This window comes from Narcine bancroftii, chromosome 4, assembly GCF_036971445.1.
Source record: "Narcine bancroftii isolate sNarBan1 chromosome 4, sNarBan1.hap1, whole genome shotgun sequence".
Lineage (NCBI taxonomy): Eukaryota > Metazoa > Chordata > Chondrichthyes > Torpediniformes > Narcinidae > Narcine > Narcine bancroftii.
This window is the reverse complement of record NC_091472.1, coordinates 78,970,046-78,992,097: the sequence shown is the minus strand read 5'-3', so window position 1 is coordinate 78,992,097 and position 22,052 is coordinate 78,970,046. Positions and strand designations below refer to the sequence as shown.

Below are 22,052 nucleotides of genomic sequence, written 5' to 3'. Positions count from 1 at the left end.
AATGGCAAATTTTGGAGCAAATTCATTGACTCTGTGTTTTATGCTTCCTGCAAGATTCTATAAAAGCTGAATATTATTACAAGAATAGCATCATTCATTTCTCTTCAGATGTAATCTCCCATTTTTCCATTTGCTCTCACCAGTGGGCATTGTTCCTGGGGTCACTGCCAACTTACATCCCAGACCATCCATTCTGGTGGCTCTACATGGTGCTGCTGTCTGAATAACCATCTCTATTACTTGTATCATTATAGGGATTGGGACATCCATTCTTTCTAGATCCAATAACAACCATATCAGACAATCTTAGAATTAAAGGCAGTCAAATCCAAACAAAGCTTTACCAAAAAATACTGTTGCAATCTAAAATAATAGAAAAAATATATGAAAAGAGGATTCCAGGGAGGTTTACAAGGATTATCCCTTGAGTGAAGGGGTTTTCATATGAGGAGTATTTGAAGGTTCTAGGATTGTACTCGGTGAAGAAGAATGAGGAGGGATCTGATTGAAACCTATCCAATACTTGGGTAGAGTGAATGTGGAGAGGATGGTTCCAGAGGACACAGCCTCAGAATACAAAAATGTTCTATTAGAACAAAGATGATTAGGAATTTCTTTACCCAGAGGATGGTGAATTTGTGGAATTTGTTGCCAAGGCCATTATTGGATGTATTTAAGATGGAGGTAGATACATTCTTAATTAGGAAGAGTATCAAGGGTTACGGAGAGAAGGTAGGAGAATCAGGTTAAAAAGGATAGTAAATCAGCCATGATGTAATGGTGGGGCGGTCTCAATGGCTGAATTCCATTCCTATATCTTATGGTCTTATTTCTTGCATTTATATAGCAAATTGGAAGGTGTTGGAGGCAGGTACTGTTGCATCCTGTAAAAGTATCTGGATGAGATCTTGAATGACTAATGCACAGAAAGGCAATGCACCAAATGCTGGTAATTTCAAGTTTGTTTTATTGTCATGCAATAAAACAGAAAAAAGTGATATTACACAAAATTTCCTTTAGTCTACCATAAGGCAGACAAAGATTCGCTATCAGCAAAGGTTGCCCAGCGTCCCTTACAGCCAGAGAAAGAGAAGCAAAAGAGAGAACCCCAAAGTCACTGAATGCCCATGGCTTCACCTCCAGTGCTCCCGTAGCCTCCACAGCCACACAGTCTTCAGTCCGAACCATCAGCAACCCGAGTTCTAGATGCACACCTCTGACATGATCAGGAAGCCTCCAGCGTCCTCTCGCATCCCAGTTCTGATACCTGGTGCCCCTTCAGCCAGACTCAAGCCAGTCTCCAGTAGTCCACAGCCTGGTGCGAGTCCTTTGACTGCAGTTACCAGCAGCGCGCATTCCATATGGGTACCTCGTCTCATCACCAACAGCCCTTCCTCCTGTGAGTTCTTCAGCCTCAAAGCTCCTCACTGGTACGCTGCCGTAGTCACTGTCCCGTGGGTCGTCTCCTCTGCTTCTCTTTCTCAAAAGGGGGAGTTGCTCTTCCCATTTTCTGCTGCCCTGAGCCAGTCCTCCACTTACCTGGAGCCTGCAATCAACTTGCAGCAGCTGCCAATCATAGGGGCTGCCATCATGGGCCAGACCCTATAATCACAGGATTTTAAAATATGGGATTAGTATAGATGGCTAACTGGAATATGATAGGTTGAAGGAACTATTTCTGTGACTTGATGAGTTTAGAACATTTCAAATGCTCAACAGGTGTCCAATCCTTTGTAATGTGGCAAATATGACAGCCCATAAGCTCTCACAAACAGTGTTATAAAAGCATTGACTAAGGGTTGGGTGTACAACCCCTCATTTTCTTCAAGACAAGGGATGTCTTATCTCCACCTCTGAACTCAGACAGAACTCCCTTTCTGAAGCACAGTGCAACTTTCCCTCAGAGTGTCCAACAGCAAAGCTTAATACCTGCCCTCTGGAGTTGAATTAGGACTCATAACCTCAGGGATCTGTGGAGTGTTGTAAAGCAGAGGAAAAAAGAGGTGCAAGAACATAGTACCTTGAAAGTGACATCACAGGTAGATAGGGTTATCCAAAAGGCTTTTGGTACATTGGCCTTAATCAGTCAGAGTACGGAGTACAGAAGTTGGAAGGTCATGTTCTAATTGTATAAGTCATTGGTAAGACCCCATTTGGAGTATTGTGTTCACTTTTGGTCAATGTGCTGCAGAAAATATGTTGTTAAACTGGAAAGGATGAAGAGAAGATTTAAGAGGATGTTGCCAGGACTCTCAGGGGCCTGAGCTACAGGAAAAGGTTGAGCATGCTAGTGCTTTATTCCTTGGAGCTCAGGAGTGATCGCACAGAGGTGTACAAAGTCATGAGAGGAATAGATGGGTGAATGCAGTCTTTTACCCACCGTAGAGGAATTGGTAACCAGGGAACATAGTGTGATGTTTCTTTTATTGTAATAAAGAAACGAGTTATTTTATAGCAACTATAATTTATTAGCGGCCCTGGCCCCAGTCCGAGCAGGGGCCTCCGCCGCCTACCTTCTGCTCGGACTGGGGCCGGGGCCGTCGCCGCCTTCCCTGTGCCCGGACCGGGGCTGCCACCTCCTTCTTTCTGCCCGGACCGGGGCCTCCACCTGCTTCACTCTGCCAAAGCCGGGGCCACCGCCTGCTTCACTCGACCGAGGCCGGGGCTGCCACCTCCCCCTCGCTTTTTACATTTTACACCCCAGTTACACAGCAGTAAGAAAGAGTGTGACTCGGTCAACCCCGTCAGAATCCAACCGGGTCCCTGACCTACCTCAGAGGTAGTTAGAGAACCCAATTAAACTTACCTAGGCCATGTCCACAGGTGATTTGTGACCAGGTATGGTCCGACCTAGGAGGGGAGGCAGGTCAAACGAACCCAGCTCAGCGCGGACATTGGCGACTTCAGGGGTTTTTACGAGGCTCTAAAGGCTGTTTACAGCCCCTCACCCGAAGTCCAAAGCCCGCTGCACAGCTCAGACGGCAAAGTCCTCCTCAGCGACAAGATCTCCATCCTCAACCGATGGTCAGAACACTTCCAATCTCTTTTCAGTGCCAACCGCTCAGTGTAAGAATCCACCCTGCTCCAGCTCCCTCAACAGCCCTTAAGGCTAGAGCTGGATGAGGTCCTCACCTGGGAAGAGACATATAAGGCAATTGAACAACTGAAAAGTGGCAAAGCAACAGGTATGGATGGAATCCCCTGAGGTCTGGAAGGCTGGCGGCAAAACTCTGCATGCCAAACTGCATAAGTTTTTCAAGCTCTGCTGGGACCAAGGAAAGCTGCCTCAGGACCTTCGTGATGCCATCATCATCACCCTGTACAAAAACAAAGGCGAGAAATCAGACTGCTCAAACTACAGGGGAATCACGCTGCTCTCCATTGCAAGCAAAATCTTCGCTAGGATTCTCCTAAATAGAATAATACCTAGTGTCGCCGAAAATGTTCTCCCAGAATCACAGTGCGGCTTTCGCGCAAACAGAGGAACTACTGACATGGTCTTTGCTCTCAGACAGCTCCAAGAAAAGTGCAGAGAACAAAACAAAGGACTCTACATCACCTTTGTTGACCTCACCAAAGCCTTCGACACCGTGAGTAGGAAAGGGCTTTGGCAAATACTAGAGCGCCTCGGATGCCCCCCAAAGTTCCTCAACATGGTTATCCAACTGCACGAAAACCAACAAGGTCGGGTCAGATACAGCAATGAGCTCTCTGAACCCTTCTCCATTAACAAAGGTGTGAAGCAAGGCTGCGTTCTCGCACCAACCCTCTTTTCAATCTTCTTCAGCATGATGCTGAAACAAACCATGAAAGACCTCAACAATGAAGACGCTGTTTACATCTGGTACCGCACTGATGGCAGTCTCTTCAATCTGAGGCGCCTGCAAGCTTATACCAAGACACAAGAGCAACTTGTCCGTGAACTACTCTTTGCAGACGATGCCGCTTTAGTTGCCCATTCAGAGCCAGCTCTTCAGCGCTTGACGTCCTGTTTTGCGAAAACTGCCAAAATGTTTGGCCTGGAAGTCAGCCTGAAGAAAACTGAGGTCCTCCATCAGCCAGCTCCCCACCATGACTATCATCCCCCCACATCTCCATCGGGCACACAAAACTCAAAACAGTCAACCAGTTTACCTATCTCGGCTGCACCATTTCATCGGATACAAGGATCGACAACGAGATAGACAACATACTCGCCAAGGCAAATAGCGTCTTTGGAAGACTACACAAAAGAGTCTGGAAAAACAACCAACTGAAACTCCTCACAAAGATTAGCGTATACAGAGCCATTGTCATACCCACACTCCTGTTCGGCTCCGAATCATGGGTCCTTTACCGGCATCACCTACGGCTCCTAGAATGCTTCCACCAGCGTTGTCTCCGCTCCATCCTCAACATTCATTGGAGCGACTTCATCTCCAACATCGAAGTACTCGAGATGGCAGAGGCCGACAGCATCGAATCCACGCTGCTGAAGATCCAACTGCGCTGGGTAGGTCACGTCTCCAGAATGGAGGACCATCGCCTTCCCAAGATCGTGTTATATGGCGAGCTCTCCACTGGCCACCGAGACAGAGGTGCACCAAAGAAGAGGTACAAGGACTGCCTAAAGAAAGCTCTTGGTGCCTGCCACATTGACCATCACCAGTGGGCTGATATCGCCTCAAACCGTGCATCTTGGCGCCTCACAGTTCGGCGGGCAGCAACCTCCTTTGAAGAAGACCGCAGAGCCCACCTCACTGTCAAAAGACAAAGGAGGAAAAACCCAACACCCAACCCCAACCAACCAATTTTCCCTGCAACCGCTGCAACCGTGTCTGCCTGTCCCGCATCGGACTTGTCAGCCACCAACGAGCCTGCAGCTGACGTGGACATACCCCTCCATAAATCTTCGTCCGCGATGCCAAGCCAAAGAAGAAGAAATTTATTAGCTTTAGAACACACTACATCATGGAGATATCCATTTTAAATCTATCCCTAGCTGCAACAAGTCATCTCTGACTCCCTCTAATGGTCAGGATTATCACTAGCACTCTATCACAATGGTTCTCAACCTTTTTCTTTTCATTCACATACCACTTTAAGAAGTATTCCCTTTGCCATAGGTGCTCTGTGATTAGTAAGGGGTTGCTTAAAGTGGAATGTGGGTGGAAAGAAAAAGTTTGAAAGCCACTATTTTAATCATACCTAATTGACTTGTTATGTGCACAGTTTCATAACTCCAAAGGAAATGGGCCAATGACAATTTTTCTCAAGCAAAATATTTCAATAACAATTGGGTCCAGAGAGTGATTCTCACTTGCATACCACCTTAAGCAATCCCTTACTAATCACAGAGCACTGATGGCATAGGGATTACTTAAAGTGGTATGTGAGTGGAAAGAAAAAGGTTGAGAATCACTGCATCATTACACACAATTTTAAGGTTAAGGAGAAGAAACATAGGAACAGAGGGTGGTGGTTGCATGGAACAAGGTACTGGAGGAAGTGGTTGAGGGAGGTACAACTTGCAATCTTTAAGAAAAATTTGGATGGATACTTGGATAGAATAGGTTTAGAGGGATATGGACCAAATCCAGATAGGTGGGATTAGTGTGGGTGGGACATTTTGTTCAGCATTGGCAAGTTGGGCCAAAGGGCCTGTTTCTATGCTGTATGACTTTATGACTCTGTGGAAGTAATGATTGCTGCTACTCTTCACTGTGGCTGAGATTATTTTCAATATCCTACGTGTACCAAATTAGGAAAGATTGTAAAGCTATAAATTTGGCCAAAATCCAATTTACCAAATTGTCACTCTGTTCATGTTCAGTGTGAACCTCCAATTAAATCCCAAGTTGGCAGCAGAGAGCCAAAGTGCTCTTGGAATATTAACGACAAGTCTGAGTATATCATTGATGCACATGTCCAATATGCATTATCCACAACCTTCTTCATGCCTATATTTAATTGACTTCTGGGGTTGCTCGGCAACGTGCTATATATGGAAGTAAGTTTCAAAGGCCTAGTCAGAAGAGTCAGTGAGTAATTGTAACACTATTTCTGGAGCCCTTTCTTCTTTTTTTCATTGACATTTAGTTTCCAGGAAATTTTCTTCTCTATCAACCCCCACATTATCCTTGTTGTATTAGTACTGTGTAACAGAACAACATCAAGTGAATCAGGAAACACAAGTTAACATTAACAATGACACAATGAACAAGTTCGGGTTTTGCTGCCGGTTCCTCACACCTGCACCTTCTGACAGAGGTCCACAAGTGATTAGTGTATGTGGACATTCCTGTTATCCAGAGACACTGAACTATAATGTCTTCTCCTCCTGCGATGTCTGCTGTTACTCCATGTGTTCACAGTGAGTATCTTTACTTCTGCAACACAAGGTTGCAAGTTCAAGTTCCCTTCCAGAGACTCGTGTGACATTCCCGGGCAGTACTGATTGAGTGACACACTATTGAAAGAACTGACTTTCAGATGAGATATTCATTTGATTTTCCCTCTTCAAGAGCAAAAGACCCTATTGCAGTATTTTGAAAAACAGGAGAAAGAGCCCCAAAATTCTTACACACATCCAACACTTAAATAAAAACTGCCCTTGACATTACCTCATTGCTAAAATATTTCCTACATTATAGTTGTTTCCGCTCTTGAAAAGTACTACATTGGTCTTAGGAGGTCCCAAGGTTATAAGAGGCACTACGCCAATTCAAATCTTCTTGAACAATCCTGGGTGAAGTTAGCCAATTGCAGCATGTTGGCCTGCTCAAATATTCCTCCACCAGCCACAAGTAGCAAGGATGTGAGAGTTTTGTGGAGACAGAGAATAACCTCCACAGAAAACACCATTTGGCACATCGTATGAGTGCACTGTTAATTTGAAAGTGTTACTTAGTCTCCTCTATGCTCAATTCTCACATCTATGTTATTTTTGCTCTTTCAAACATTCATTCAGTTCTGCAGGTCTACAGCTCTTGAAGGCATTACTCACCACTCACTGCATTATAAAAATGTTTAAATCTCTGACCTCTGATATCAACTCCATTGACACCAGAAATTATGACAATGGACTTGATAATTGATAATAAGGTTATTGTCATATTCATTGTACAGTGTACATATTTACAAGATTCTTGCTTTCTGCAGCTGAATAGATACTCGTTTGACATTACAGGTAGACCCCAACTTAAGATGAGGTACTGTTCTGGGATTCACATTGTGAGGTGAAATTATCAGAAGTCAGGGTCTACTTGTATTGGTAGTAATCTGTCTTGTTCTTGCTTGGAGGCCGATGTCCTCACTGCTGCCGGCGGGAGGCCAACATCCCCGCTCCTGCCTGGAGCTTGAAGTGGAGCCGGGTAACTAGCGACGTCACCTCAGAACATAACCAGTGATTTGGAATACATGCACAGATAGCCGTCACTCTCCCTCCTTCTTCAATCCCTCTCCCTCCCCAGCGAAGGCAATCTGCAAATAAGTTTCAAATCACTTTTTTTTAAAAACTGCGTTGGGCTGACAAAGGATATTACAGGTAGACCTCGACTTACCTTTATTCAAAACAGATTCTGATCATCCCAACTTTGAAAAATCGTAAGTCGGAACTTTGTAAGTTGGGGTCTATATGAACACGAGGCCATGGATGGACATTGTCAAACCAAAGCCACCCATAAATTGGAGGACAACACCTCATATTCTGTTTGGTCACCTTCCAAACTGATGGCCTTAACATCGACTTCTCCAGTTTCTGCTAGCCTACTCCTCATTCTCCCTCTCTTCCCCATCTGTCTTCATCCCTCCAGCTTTCCACCCCCCTCCCTCTCCATTCACAGAGCCATTCCCCCCCCCTCCCCATTTGATGCCGTGCCCTCCCTCCCTTATGCATCTCCTTCCTGTGGGACTGTACTCTTCCCCCTGCCTCTCCCCCGCACACCATTTTATTCAGGTGCCTGCCTAAATTTTGTTCTTACCTTGATGAAGGGCTAAAGCCCAAAACATTGTTCATGTATCTTTATCTTTGCTATATAAAATACAGCGTTTGCCTTGCTGAGTTTCGACGGCATTGTGTTTTTGCTTCAATCATGGTTTTACTGCTATTAATGCCATATAGGTACACAATACAGAGACGGACCTGCTAGCCTCCAAATCTGCACCAACCATTAACCACCCATTTAAATTAATCCTACCTTAATTCCAATTTTTATTCATCTCCACCTTCTCATCAGCTCTTCACATTCTGCCACACACCTGCACTATAGGGCCTATTTATATTGGACCACTGCAATCAAACAAGTCTGAAATGAAAAGCTATCACAAATGTGTCCACTTTCTTGGGTTGTTGTAAATGGCCATGAGCATCTCTTGGGTCTGTCCTTGTCATTGTGACTTCAATCCTACAAGAATGTGCTTGGACCATGGCTGTCCCTGACAGACAGACAGACAGACAGGGATGGGCACAAATGTTGGCTTAGCATGGAAACATACACTTCATGAACAATAAGAATAGAAAGTCTGCTTGAATGCAAAAGATCAGATTCTACGTTCCATATTGACATCCAGCTGGCATTAGTCCAGTGACAGATGCAGGTGAATGAGACACAGATGTTGGTTTACTGTTGCTTCCCATTATTTCAGGAGGAATGTAAAAACTGCTGATAGGGATGGGATTTTGTAGAGATAACTGGAATCAGGTGGAGCAGTGACTGGGAGTATTTCAACTGGATTCAGAAAGGCTTGCATGGTAATATCAGCCAGAGTTTCAGTTCTTGGTTGACACACAATCCACCACCATATCAAGCAGTGGCTTAAAGGGAGGAATATAAAGTTGGCAGAGAAAAGAGTCTCTATCTGTTTGCAAAATCATAAATCTATCCTTTGCTCTTATCTTTATTATTTTCTTACAAGCAGAAAACAGATAAAATGGCTGATTTTCCTCATATTTAGCAATAATTTTCTGTGGATTCCTTTTCATTTTTAACTTACAACATGTCGGAAGTGTACAAGAAGTAAGATCTAGTTTCTTTGAAGACTATGTACATTCGGGTGGGGAAGTTAAGGGTTTGGTGGCTTTGTGCCAATGTATCATCATCCTTCCCACACAGACTCAATGAGAAAGCAGGCAGCAGTACAAAGGTTCCCCATAGGTGGTTTTATCAGAGAACCTTGTGAGATTTTCAACATTTGCTTTCAAAATGGTCCTCCAACATTTCTTTATTTGTTGCTGCCAGAAAAGCTTTTCTTTTTTGACCAAGAGAGAAAAAAGTCATTCTTCTCTCACTTCCTTTCTGAATCGTGCTGCGTAGGAGTTATAATTTGCAGCAGAGCTTGCTTGCAGACATGTACAAGTTGTATAATGTCCCAAAGGAAATGTCTTTAAGATGTGTGTGCATACTGGGACTTTGTGGCTAGTTTTGGACCTTAAGCGTTGCAATGGTGCCCTGAAGATCACTGGGATATTATTCAGGACAGACATTTTGCTTGCTTTTCTGAGCTAAGCTGTTTAACCTCTTGAATAATAGAACACTACAGCACAGAAACAGGCCCTTCAGTCCATCTAGTCTGTGCCAAACAATTATTCTGCCTCATCCCAATGACCCCCTGCATACCCCTCCTATCCAAAACTTTCTTAAATGTCAAAATCGAGTCCACCTTCACTACTTCAGCTGACAGCTCATTCCACACTCTCTCCAATCTCTGCATGAAGAATTCCCCCCTAATGTTCCCTTTAAACATTTCCCCTTCATCCTTAACCCATGTCTATTCCTTGACTCACCCTACCTCAGTGGAAAAAACCTACTTGCATTTACTCCATCTATACCCCTCATAATTTTGTATAACTGTCAAATCTCTCTTCATTCTTCTGCACTCCCAGGAATAAAATCCTAAACTGTTTTACCTTTCCCTGTAACTCAGTTCCTCAAGCCTCAACGACATCCTTGTAGATCTCTGCATGCTTTCAATTTTATTGATATCCTTCCCGTAGTGAGGTGCTCAAAACTGTGTCTCCCTGAAATGCAATTCCTCATACTTGTCTGCATTCAATTCTATCTGCCATTTTTCCAATTGGTCCAGATCCCTTTGTAAGCATTGAAAGCCTTCCTCAATGTTCACAATGCCTCCAAACTTTGTGTCTGTGATAGTACAGATTCTATCACCAGTGTGTATATGTACAGATTGTAGTGTAGGATGACTGTGATTGGTTGAGAGTGTAGCCACGCCTCCTGGCAGGTCTTAAAGGATGGCTCCTTCCCAGACCAGGTCATTCTGGACTGGTCGACCTACTTGTGATATGCTCCAGTCTTTTGGTTAATAAAAGCCTTGGTTTGGATCAACAAGTCTTTGGTTCTTTCGACGCGCACTACAGTGTCATCTGCAAACCAGCTGAATTAGTTCACAACATTATCATCTAGATCATTCTAATAGCCCCTACCAAATAAAGTGAGTTGAACCTGTAGAACACTACAGCACAGAAAAAGGCCCGTCAGCCTATCTAGTCTGTGCCAAACTATTATTCTGCTCCATCCCAATGACTCCATCTGGACCTATCCCTCCATTCCTCTCCTATCCATGTACCTATCCAAAACTTTCCAATTTAGTGGGCCCGTAGCAGGTAATCTGGTGATGTGAAAGGTCCCAACTGGGCAGAGTGAGTAAAAATCAACCAGGCTCTGATTCTTGGTGGAATGCGTGGGGGGAAAGTATCAAAGCCCAGCCAAGTTAACTTGTTATTCACTCTGTGGTGGTGTGAATGCTCTACCTGGTACCATTAGTGACAATAGTGCCTGCGTGTGTGCGTCAATTTGGTAGTATTATAAGTAATCTTGAGATGATTTAAAGCACAAGTACACACTGACAGCTCCACCAGCCACTCTGTGAAATATAATTGCACAGTAATATTTCACAGGGTGACTGGTGGAGCTGTCACAGAGAGGTCGGTGGAGCTGTCAGCACATACCTGTGCTTTAAATCATCTCAAGATTACTTATAATACCTAATACAATGAAATCCTATGTAAATAGTTGTTATTCTCTATTTAGGGAATAATGACAAGCTGGTCTGTGGGTTTGTTCTAAGTCTGAACAGTTTGAAACGCTCTATGGTAAATTTTCCCATTGAGTGCGTATGTGCTTTATTCCCACTACAATTTCACTGCCCCGTGAGTATGTAATATACGCTCGTGATGTCACCACTGGAGTTTGGGCCCTCCCTTAGATCCAAGAGACCGAGATGAACCAGATAAATCATGGTCCAGTGTGAATGGCTTACCAGGTACTACATGCCTGGTAAGTTTACCTGCTTCCTAGGAGCACTGGTGGTGTGAAAGGAGCTAGATGACAAACAACATCGGACCCAGCACTGATCCCTGAAGAACACCACTAGTCACAGATTCCCCTTCAAAACACCTGATTGCATTTTTTTCCACTGATCTCTCAAGGAGTGCCTCCAGATAACAGGATGGGGTCAGAACTTGCTCAAAAATGACAGCTGTGATTACAAGAGTGATTGGTGCAATGCTATTACACCATCAGTGAACCAGATTTGAATCAAGCACTGTCTATAAAGAATTTGTATGTTCTCCCTGTTTCTGCTGTGTTTCTTCTGGGGGCTCCAGTTTCCTCCCATCTTTCAAAATATATGGGCATTGTAGGTTAATTGGGGTATTTGGATGGCACGTGCTCATGGACCAGAAGGGCCTGTTACCATGCTGTATGTCCAAATTTAAATTTAAATCATATGGAAATGCACTGCTGGTTCCCCCAGCACCATCCATACCTGTCACTTCCATTGGAGGAGGAATGCAGGAGCGTAGAACTATCACCATCTGTAGATTCCCCACAGGAGCCGCAAGACCTTGCAAGCACGTGGCCATGCTTTCCTCAATGCTGGGTCCAAATCCTCGAGTACCCTAGCCAATGGGAAACCTTCACCTGAATGACTGCAGTGAATCAGAGAGATAGCTCACTGGCATCTTCCCAAGGGCAAAAAAGGACAGAAAAACTGGTCATACCATTCATAAATCATCTCAACTCAATGAATTAAAAATAATTCTCTTCCTCTGCCCTCTGTTCCATTTCCCAGTCACCTGAAATTTGTGTCCTCTTGATGCTGAGATGATCTTTTGTTATTAATTCCGTCTTCAGACACCAAACTTTCACTTCTTAAAGGTGGGTTCCAATCCAGTCTCAACAACCTGAAACAGTTGTTTATGGAATGAGTTAGGACAATGGGAGGAGTTACGTGATGTAGTGGCTGGTAGGAGAATACCAGCCCTCTCCAGAAAAGAAGAAAAAAAGTGAAGAAAAAGCTAAGCCCCTGACACACAGAACACAACAAATAAAAGATAAAGGTATGGATAAAATGGCACCTAAGAAAGTGTGAGAGTACAGATTCTATCACCAATGTGTATATGTACAGATGATAGTGTAGGATGACTGTGATTGACTGAGAGTGTAGCCACACCTACTGGCAGGTCTTAAAGGATTGCTCCTAGCCAGACCAGGTCATTCTGGACTGGTCGACCTACTTGTGATATGCTCCAGTCTTTTAGTTAATAAAAGCCTTGGTTCGGATCAACAAGTCTTTGGTTCTTTCGACGCATGCACTACAGAAAGCAAAACCAAAAACAATGGGAAAAAAAGAAGGAAAGATCCCGGAAGAGAAAGGAGAAGGCCTTACCTGCATGGAAAAGCAGGGACCCGCCGTGGAAAGAGGATCCCACTCCCCGAGGTTAGTGGAGACCCCGCAGGGTCGCGACCTACCGATGGCGGGACTGCAAAAATGGCTCACTGAGCTAAACAGAGGTGAGCAACTGCGCATGCGCGATGCGCACGACAAGGAGTACACCGACGGGAGGGGGGACCAGCTGTGGAGTGAAACTGCACAGCACGAACAGCTGAGAGATGCCCGACAGCAGGGCTCCCAGCTGGAAGAAAAAGAAAGCAAAGGGAAAGGGAGGGATGAGAAGCAAAAGCAGAAGCAGGAGGCCCAACAGATAACCAGCTCAGAAGAAGAGGACCAACATCAAAAAAACATGAAAAAAAAACCCAACAAACTGAGACAAGCAGCTCAACAAGAAAGTCAGAAGAGACACAGATACAAGGAAGAGAAATAGAAGACACAAACCCAAGAACAGACACAGAAGAAAAAGAAGAAGAAGACCAAGCTCTGCACAGAGGAATAGAAGGTAAAATGAATGGATAGTACATAGATTTAAAACAATTTCAAGAACAAATGAAACCATTAAAAGAATGGTTGACACTAGAATTTAGTGAAATGAAAAGTACAGAAGAAAAAGTGAGTAGAATAGAACTGGTCATAACATGTAGGGAAAGGATTAGAAAATGTGGAAGAACGTGTAATGACGGTAGAAATGGAAGTGAATGACTTAAAAAGAAAATTGGAAGAAAGTGACAAAAAAGTTAAAGAAACACAAGCGTTATTAGCTCAGAAGATGGATATAATGGAAAACTATAGTAGGCAAAACAATATAAAGATAGTGGGCCTTAAGGAAGATGAAGAAGGCAAAGATATAAAAGAATTTATAAAAGAATGGATCCCAAAAGTCTTGGGAATGCTAGAAATGCAGGAAGGAATGGAAAAAGAAAGGGCACACTGAACATTAGCCCCGAAACCACAGTCACAACAAAAACCAAGATCCGTTTTAGTAAAATTTCTGAGATACACGACAAGAGAAAATATATTGGAGAAGGCAATGAATAAAATGAGAGAAGACAAAAAAACCACTGGAGTACAAAGGTCAAAAAAAATTTCTACCCAGACATAAGTTTTGAGCTCCTGAAGAAGAGGAAGGAGTTTAATGAAGCAAAATCAATCCTATGGAAAAAAAGGCTATAAATTTATGTTAAGATATCCAGCAATGCTTAAAATAGTTATCCTGGGGGAGCAAAACAGACTGTTCTCGGATCCGGAGAAAGCACGAGAATTTGCAGAATGCCTGCAGGACAGAAAGAGAAATTAAGAGATGTAGTAATAAGAACGAAGAATGACGACAAACTCCATATAAAGAAGTAAAAATAATGTATAAGTAAGAACTAAAGAGGGAAGAAAAGGGAAGTAAGGGAGAAGGGAGGGAAAAAAAGAGAACAATGGAACAATAGAACACGACAGCACATAAACAGGCAATTTTGGTCCATCCAATCTATTTATTCCACCTGCACCCAAAATATAGCCCTCCATCCCCTTCCCATTCATATATCTATCAGGTCTTGTCTTAAGTGTCAAAATCGAACACACATCCATCACTTATGTTGGCAGCTCATTCCACATTCTCACCACTCTCTGAGTGAAGAAGTTCCCCTAATGTTCCCCTTAAGCATTTCACCTTTCACCTATGTCCTCTCATTGGCCTTTCAAACCTGCCCCACCATTCATGGCCTCAACTTCTCTTCAGTGACAGTTGCCTCTAACTCTTGATCTTTTGGATATCTACCTATCTCCACCTTAAACAATGATCTGGCTTCCACCTCCTTTAGGAGCAAGGAATTACAGAGATTCACCACCTTCTGAGATAAGAAATTTCTATCACTTCAGTTTTAAATGAGGGCCTTTTATTTTTGAGCTATGTTCCATTGTTTGTGACTGCACCACAAGTGGATATATCCCAACACGTACCCTGTCAATCCCACTAAAGATTTTGTATTTTGAATAAAGTCACTATTCTTCCAAATTCCAAGGAAGACAGACCCAAACTACCTAGCCACCCTTGACATGACAAATCAAAGGTTTGGGAAAGCAGAGGAAGTTTGACTGGTATTACAAGAAAGGGCTTGGGTTTCATTTTGAGGTAAGCATAGTATTGTTACTTGGAGCAAGGATTATTTTAGACATAGAATTATAGAAAACTTACATCAGAGAAGCAACACATTGATTAAGGAACAGAATGTCACAACATGGGACTATGGGAATAACAAACTGAAGTGACCAGAGAGACCGAGGGAGCAATTACAATGTTCAATGTCAAAGCAATGGGCAGCAGAATGTGTATTAATTTTGTGATTTACATAGAAATCTTCAGCCCACAGTGGTGTGCTGACCTACTCTAAAAACTGCCTAAATTTCCCTACTGTATCACCCTACATTTCCTCAGTTCCAATGCATTTCTCTTCTTTGGCTTGGCTTCGCGGACGAAGATTTATGGAGGGGGTAAAAAGTCCACGTCAGCTGCAGGCTCGTTTGTGGCTGACAAGTCCAATGCGGGACAGGCAGACACGGTTGCAGCGGTTGCAGGGGAAAATTGGTTGGTTGGGGTTGGGTGTTGGGTTTTTCCTCCTTTGCCTTTTGTCAGTGAGGTTTAATAGTCTCTTAAAAGATACTATTGTACCTGCTCTACTACCATTGCCACTCTCTGTGTGAAACCACCTACCATTCCCTGTGTAAAACACGTACCTCTTACTTCCCCCCCCCCCCCCCAACCCGTACTTACTCCCTATCACCTTAAAAATATTTCCCCTTCTGTTCATCATTACAGCCCTGGGGAAAAGCCTCTGGGCATCCACACAATGATTGTCTCTCATTATCTTGTACACTTCTATCAGGTCACCCATCCCCCACCATCTTCCATGGGTCCAAGGAGAAAAGACCAAGTTTACTCAACCTATCTTCATAAGGCGTGCTCTCCAATCCAGGCAACATCCTTGTAAGTCTTCCCTGCTTCCTCTCGACAGCATTCGTATCTTTCCTATAATGAGGTGATCAAAACGGAACAAAATATTCCAAGTGGGGTCCAAACAAAGTCCAATATAGCTTCAACATTATCTCACAGTCTTGAACTTGATCCCATATTTAATAAAGGCCAACAAACCATACACCTTAACCACACTATCAACCTGTGCAGCAGTTTTGATTGTCTTATGGACATAGACGCCAAGAATTCTCAGTTCATCTACACTGCTCAGAGTTCTCTCACAATAGGGAACTTCCAAAAGAAATTCTCGGAAAGTTTAAAACAACTTACGTTTTTTAGTCACCAGAACAAAATCCATCTCAGCTGTTGGCATCAGTTGAAAAGTCTGTTATGCTCACTGCTGGGACCCAAGTAGTGTGTCAATTGAACTACCACTTGGTAGTAACTGTCTGTAGAATCACATTCCTGAATGACTTAAAATCTTCATTAAAAATAAGCAAAACACATTGATTATCTAATATTGATGATAGAAACACATTTAGAGTAAAATGTCATACAACAATACAGATGCAGTATATAGTTTGACAATTGCTGTGTTATGAAATGTGGCTTTGAAAACAACCTAAGTACGCCTACGGGGATTGGTAGATGCCAGATAATTGAAATTTCTGGTTGCTTGAAACTTCATGTTGTGTGAATGGAGAACTAATGGCAAGGCATGCCAATTTTAAACTTCCGAATTTTTAACCCATTTAATTTTCCAAGATTTTTTTTTGCCAGTTGCTTGAGCTTGGCGGTTGCTTGAATTCCAGATAACAGAGATTTTACGTATTAAAGATAATCAGAGGCCCCTCAAAAGAGGATTTGTCTTTCCAATCTGTCAATGAGCTGCTTGTGACACTCAGTGTACTTGTCTTCTAATCCTGATCCTGTCCAAAAGACTTGAAAGGAACTGGCCACGCAAAAGCAATTCTCTTCTGCATCTGAACGTATGTCTTTCATTACACAATCATTAATGAACCAAATTTGCATTGCTGTAGGTAGAGACTAATCATCGTTATAGACATCATGTTGAGACAAAACATGCACTCATACCATTTTAAAGGAAGCATTATCTTAAAGTGGAGGGGATGCAGTGCAGGGAATGTGGGTTTGTGATGCTGAGGGCAAGACATGCTGTGATCTGTTAACCAAAGTTCTAATTGCACAGAGACAAAAGATAAAAGAAAGTTTTGTGAAGTTGGCTCCAATCCCCTTGATGAAGATGGATGATTGCTGCTGCTTGGTCTATGATCAACACTCTCAGGCAGTCTGAAGGAGGATGTGAAAAACAGATGAACGAGCAGCAGGAAATCCAGATGTGCAGTTTAACCATGTGCCTTGTAAATATGATTTCTCTAGAATTTGTTCTGAAAGAATCCTGTCGTGGAAATATCAGGATGTTATTTTCCAGATAGTATCTCCAGCTTCCGTTTCTCACAGTGATGAATAGGCCAGTTCCCACAGACTAGACAAGATTCAAAATGTCTCTAATTTGTAACTTTTAAAGAACAAAAGGCTCAATCTTAGTGCATAGCTAGCTAGTGATGCAAGGTGTCATGCAACATTCAGCACAGATGGTATCTCTGTTGCTAGATTTTTGCCTAAGCGGAGATTTGCTTCCACTAGGTCAGCCTTATGTGGACACTTGCTGTCCAACTTAGTCTCTAAGTGACAATTGATAGATTGCTCCATTTGTTGACCTGTACAATATAGATAGGAAAATAGTGTCATTAAATGCATCTGTATTTCATGTTTTTTTTTCAGGCCCTAGATGTCACTTTTCCATCCATTTATTAGAAACACATCTGCCTCCAACCCATGGATTAATGACTTGCTGAACTCAGGTATCAGAAATATTTAAAATTTGATCAGCAGTCTTGCTAAGTTAACTGAGGAATGCCGGCAACAGGGGGACCCAGTTTCACAGAGAGGAGGTATTCACTAGGATTTCACCCTGTTTTTCAATCCCTCTGGAAATAGATATGTGCGTAGGTGAAACATAAAAGTCTGAGATTGTAATTAAACACAGAGAAATGCTGGAAGAACTTACTCCGTTTCACAGTGTCCATAGGAGGTAAAGATAAATTACCATCATTTCAGGTGTGATCCCTTCTTCAAGGTATAAGCAAAAATCAGGCAGGTATGTGTGGGTGTTCGGCTAGATTGGGCTTAGGCTAAGGTACCTAGGGAGATCAAACCTAGATTTTCCAGTCACCATCTTTGCTTAGCCTCTGCACTGACCTGCTTTTTAAAAAATTGGGTTAACCTTGCTCATGAAGTAATTGCTCCAAAGATCCAGCTTTAATTAATGACGTCCACAAATGGAGTAAATCTTCTCCAAGGGTCAGCTACCATTTTCTCTGGAGCTGGAATCCAGAAGAAGTCAGACTACAGAAAACTCAGAGAAACAGACAGCAAGGAATGAATAAACATCATTATATTTACTTTTCACCTACAAACAATATGACAAGAGATCAAAGTGGAGCTATATGTAATTAAATTAGAAACCTTTAATGGAATATTCAAATCTTCTAAAAATCTTTCATGTATCATTTTAATCTTTCAGACGTTGACTTTGAATGTTATGTATTTCATGTGCAATTGATATTGTATATAATTAGAGTCAAACATGAAGACAAGGGAAGTAAAATATGGCTTACGGCATATTACATTGAAGATACTGGCTAGTTGCCAGTGAATTAGAAGATGTCAGCCTGATGTTAGGGTTCACTTTACTCTGTCAGTTTACTTCAAGCAGTGGATGTTGATCAAGATTATTGTGTAATGCACAAATGAAACAATAGGATAATAATTTTAATTGTTGCTTAATGCATAAAATTCATGGTTAAGCATCAAAATCCAAAATTTGTAGTCTGAGCTGTACCACCACCACCCCCCCCCCACCCCCCCACCACAATCAAATTTGTGAAAATGACTCCTTGCTCTCTGCTACACCATCCAGAACACTGACTGGATCAGAATTACTTGATTCACAAACATGAGACACACATTTTTGCTATAACACCTTTGGCTCTTTGGAGAACACTCCTTCAGTTTACTTAGACATCATTTTCCATAATGAATAACGTTCAACCCTGTGAGGAAATATGTAGCGCTAAAATCACCATCATGAATTTGACCAGCCTTTTTGATTTAAAAAATTTTACTTAATCAAATGTTTTTTTCTGGGAATAAAGCCCAGAAAAATATGAGCTCAGCTCATCAACTTAGCAAGAGGAATAATTATTAATTGCTGCCAGTCAACGTTTATCATTGCCAGAATGGACTCACATTCCATCAGATTTTAATTATTTTTTTCTCTCTCTGCTTCTGGCTTGACATTGAATTCACTGTTCTACCTTACCGTCCCATGTTCAAATGCACTATCCAATCCTTAAGTCTGAGCGATTGAAGAGATTTCCAGTTACTCATCAACTATAAGAAATATGAGCAGGAGAAGGCCATCCTGCTCTGCCACTCAATGAGATCAGAGTCCATCTAATGATTGGCTCTTCTCCACCTACTTGCCTTTTCCCCATATCCCTTAATTCCCCTATTACGTAACTCCTCGACTAAACTCTCTGAAGGAAGATAAACTAATCTTTGGTCCATTTTGCAAAGAGAGATACATAGAGCAATGTGTTTGAGACATGACAAAGGAAGTTAAAGGAAACTAGGCAACTTCAATTTAAAGGATATCTCTGGGTGGTACTCTCTCCATTGATCTTTATGTCCTGCACACTGAACAGACTAAGTATAGGAAAACTGGAAAGGTCAAACCTAACTGTGGGGCTGGTACAAAGCAGAAGGGCTCATATGTAATCTTGTTACATTTTAATATCAGGGAGGAGCTGAGCCTCAATGGTGTTCATGTTTTTGTAGTGGATTAGCAGAGCGACAGAGCAGGGAACTAAAATGGTATGTCTCAGGAAAATTTAATTTGCTTTTAAATTTAGAAAGCTCAACTGACTTGATAACCAAACTATTATAGAATCAGAATGCTTGGCAGAAATAAGTAGTGAGTAAATATTGTCAGAAGAGAAAGGGGAAAAAAAAACTTTGATGCAATACCAGCCTTACTATATCACAACATTGACAAAGCAAAACATTCCGATGCACTCACCAAACAAACTTGGATGCCAGACCATTTGAGGAGATCTTACTGCAGATGGCCAAAAATGTGGCGAAGGAGGGAGTGTCTTTAAGGAGGCAAGAATGGGTAGAAAGGCAGAGGAGAGTAAGAAAAGAAGTTCCTAGAACCATTCAGGGATGAAGGCACAGCGAACACGGGCCAGGATTGGAAAAACATCGAGTTTTCAGAGGTTTCTAGGGCCAGAGAGATTTTAGAGCAAGCAAACAGCATCCATCAAGAAATATGTAAATACAGATGAATATTTTGAACATAATTTTTTTTAAATCAGTTTCCACCCTTCTCTCACTTTCACCTCTCCCTCACTCATCATCTCGATCTCATTTCAGAGGGAGAAAACAAGAGCACAAGCAATTAGAAGCAGCACTCATCCACTTAGACCCACAAGCTGGACCCATCATTTAATATGATCATGGCAGATCTATCTTGGAGCTCTTCATCGCTGTACATCTTCCTGTGTAATTGCTGGAGATGCAACATTGATCCTAATGCCTTCTTGCCATCCGGTGCCTCAAAACCAGTGGGGTTTTACAAGTACTGATTTACAAATACTGCTGAAAGTTAACGGACCTTTAGACCCTGCTCACAATACACTCTGGTCTACAGAAGTAGATTTTGTGAAAGCTTTGTGGAATGCACCCATTTAATCCAAAAGCATGACCTTGACTTCCAATTGTAACTGTTTATTTCCCTCCATAGAACTAAAAAACCAGAAAGCATTACAGCATTGAAAGCAGGCCCTTCAGCCCTTCTAGATTGCACCAAACTATTATTTTGCCTAGTCCCACTGACTTCCACCCATTCCATATCCTTCCATACCCCTGTATTTTCTGCGCCTGTCCAATTTTTCCTTAGATGTTAAAATGAAGCCACAACTCCATCAGGCAGCTCATTCATACTCCCACCTCTCTAGTGTGAGGAAATTCCTGCTATTGTTTCTCTTAAACCTTTTCCCCTTTCACCTTTATGGTAAACCATTGTTGTATGTATTTGTCTGATTGGGAACACCCATTGGCCAGTTGTACCTGTGCCAGCCCCTCCCCCCCACAGGCTCCTGTATAAAGGTGATTCTTCCACAGCCCCCTCTTCAGGGCAGGACAGTCGAGCAGTATGGATGTGCCTTTGTTCTTTAGTGAATAAAAGCCTATTGGTTTCTCAACCTCAGTCTTTAAGTAATTGATGGTGCATCAACCCTTAACCCATGTCCTCTGGTTTGTATCTCACTTACCCTCAGTTGGAAAAGCCTACTTGCATTTATTTCATCTAAACCCATAATTTTGTATCGCATTTTCCATTCTCCCCTCATTCTTCTATGCTCCAGGGAATAGAGCACTAACTTATTTATCTATCCCTCTAATTCAGTTCCTCAAGTCCCAACAACATCCTTGTAATTTTTCTCTGCAATCTTTCAATTTTATTGATATCTTTCCTGTAGTTAGGTTACTAAATCTGCACCCAATACTCCAAATTTTTCCTATATAAATCATGCTACATAAGAGTTATAATTTGCAGCAGAGCTTGTTTGCAGACATGTACAAGTTATATAAAGTCCTAGAGGAAATATCTTTAAGAAATGTGTGCACACTGGGGCTTTGTGGCAAGTTTTGGATCTTGAGTGTTGCAATGGTGCCCTGAAGATCACTGGGATATTATTCAGGATGAACATTTTCCTTGCTTTTTCAAGCTAAGCAGTTTAACCTCTTGAAGAATAATGGGCCTGTAGAACACTACAGCACAGAAACAGGCCCTTCAGCCTATCTAGTCAGTGCCAAACTATTATTCTGCCTCATCCCGATGACTCCACCCTGATCATAGCCCTCCATTCTTCTTCTATCCATATACCTATCTAAAATGTTCTTAAATGTCAAAATTGAGCCCAGTGGTAGCTCGTTTCACACTCTCTCCACTCTCCCTAATGTTCCAATTAAACATTTCCCCTCTCACCCTTAACCCATATCTACTTCTTATTTTACCTAACCTCAGTGGAAAAAGCCTGCTTGCATTCACTCCATTTATACCCCTCATAATTTTGCATACCTCTATCAAATCTCCCTTCATTCATCTGCAGTCCAGGGAATAAAGATATAATTTGTTTAACTTTTCCCTGTAACCTAATTCCTCAAGTCCCAGCAAAATCCTGGTAAATCTTCTCTGCACTCTTTCAATTTTATTGATATTCAAAACTCCACACAATACTCCAAATTTAGCCTTACCAATCTCATATAC

General features: G+C 42.3%; 1 long non-coding RNA gene across 6 annotated transcripts in view; it reads right to left on the bottom strand.

Moving 5' to 3' along the window:
- Positions 1 to 18,530, bottom strand: part of LOC138760733 (uncharacterized) — a 42,716-nt gene extending 24,186 nt beyond the window's left edge. Inside the window, exons 1-6 of one of the 6 annotated variants that reach the window (XR_011355838.1) lie at positions 17,918 to 18,529; positions 15,965 to 16,083; positions 15,605 to 15,688; positions 12,074 to 12,181; positions 11,764 to 11,959; positions 1,021 to 1,602 (exon numbers count right to left, since the gene is read on the bottom strand). This is a non-coding gene — a long non-coding RNA (uncharacterized lncRNA). Of the gene's footprint in view, positions 1 to 1,020; positions 1,603 to 5,840; positions 6,449 to 6,486; positions 7,462 to 11,763; positions 11,960 to 12,073; positions 12,182 to 15,604; positions 15,689 to 15,964; positions 16,116 to 17,917 lie in introns of those variants that run through there. The other 5 variants (XR_011355839.1, XR_011355836.1, XR_011355835.1 and 2 more) reach the window with 5 other exon arrangements.
- Between the last annotated feature and the right edge of the window lie 3,522 nt (positions 18,531 to 22,052).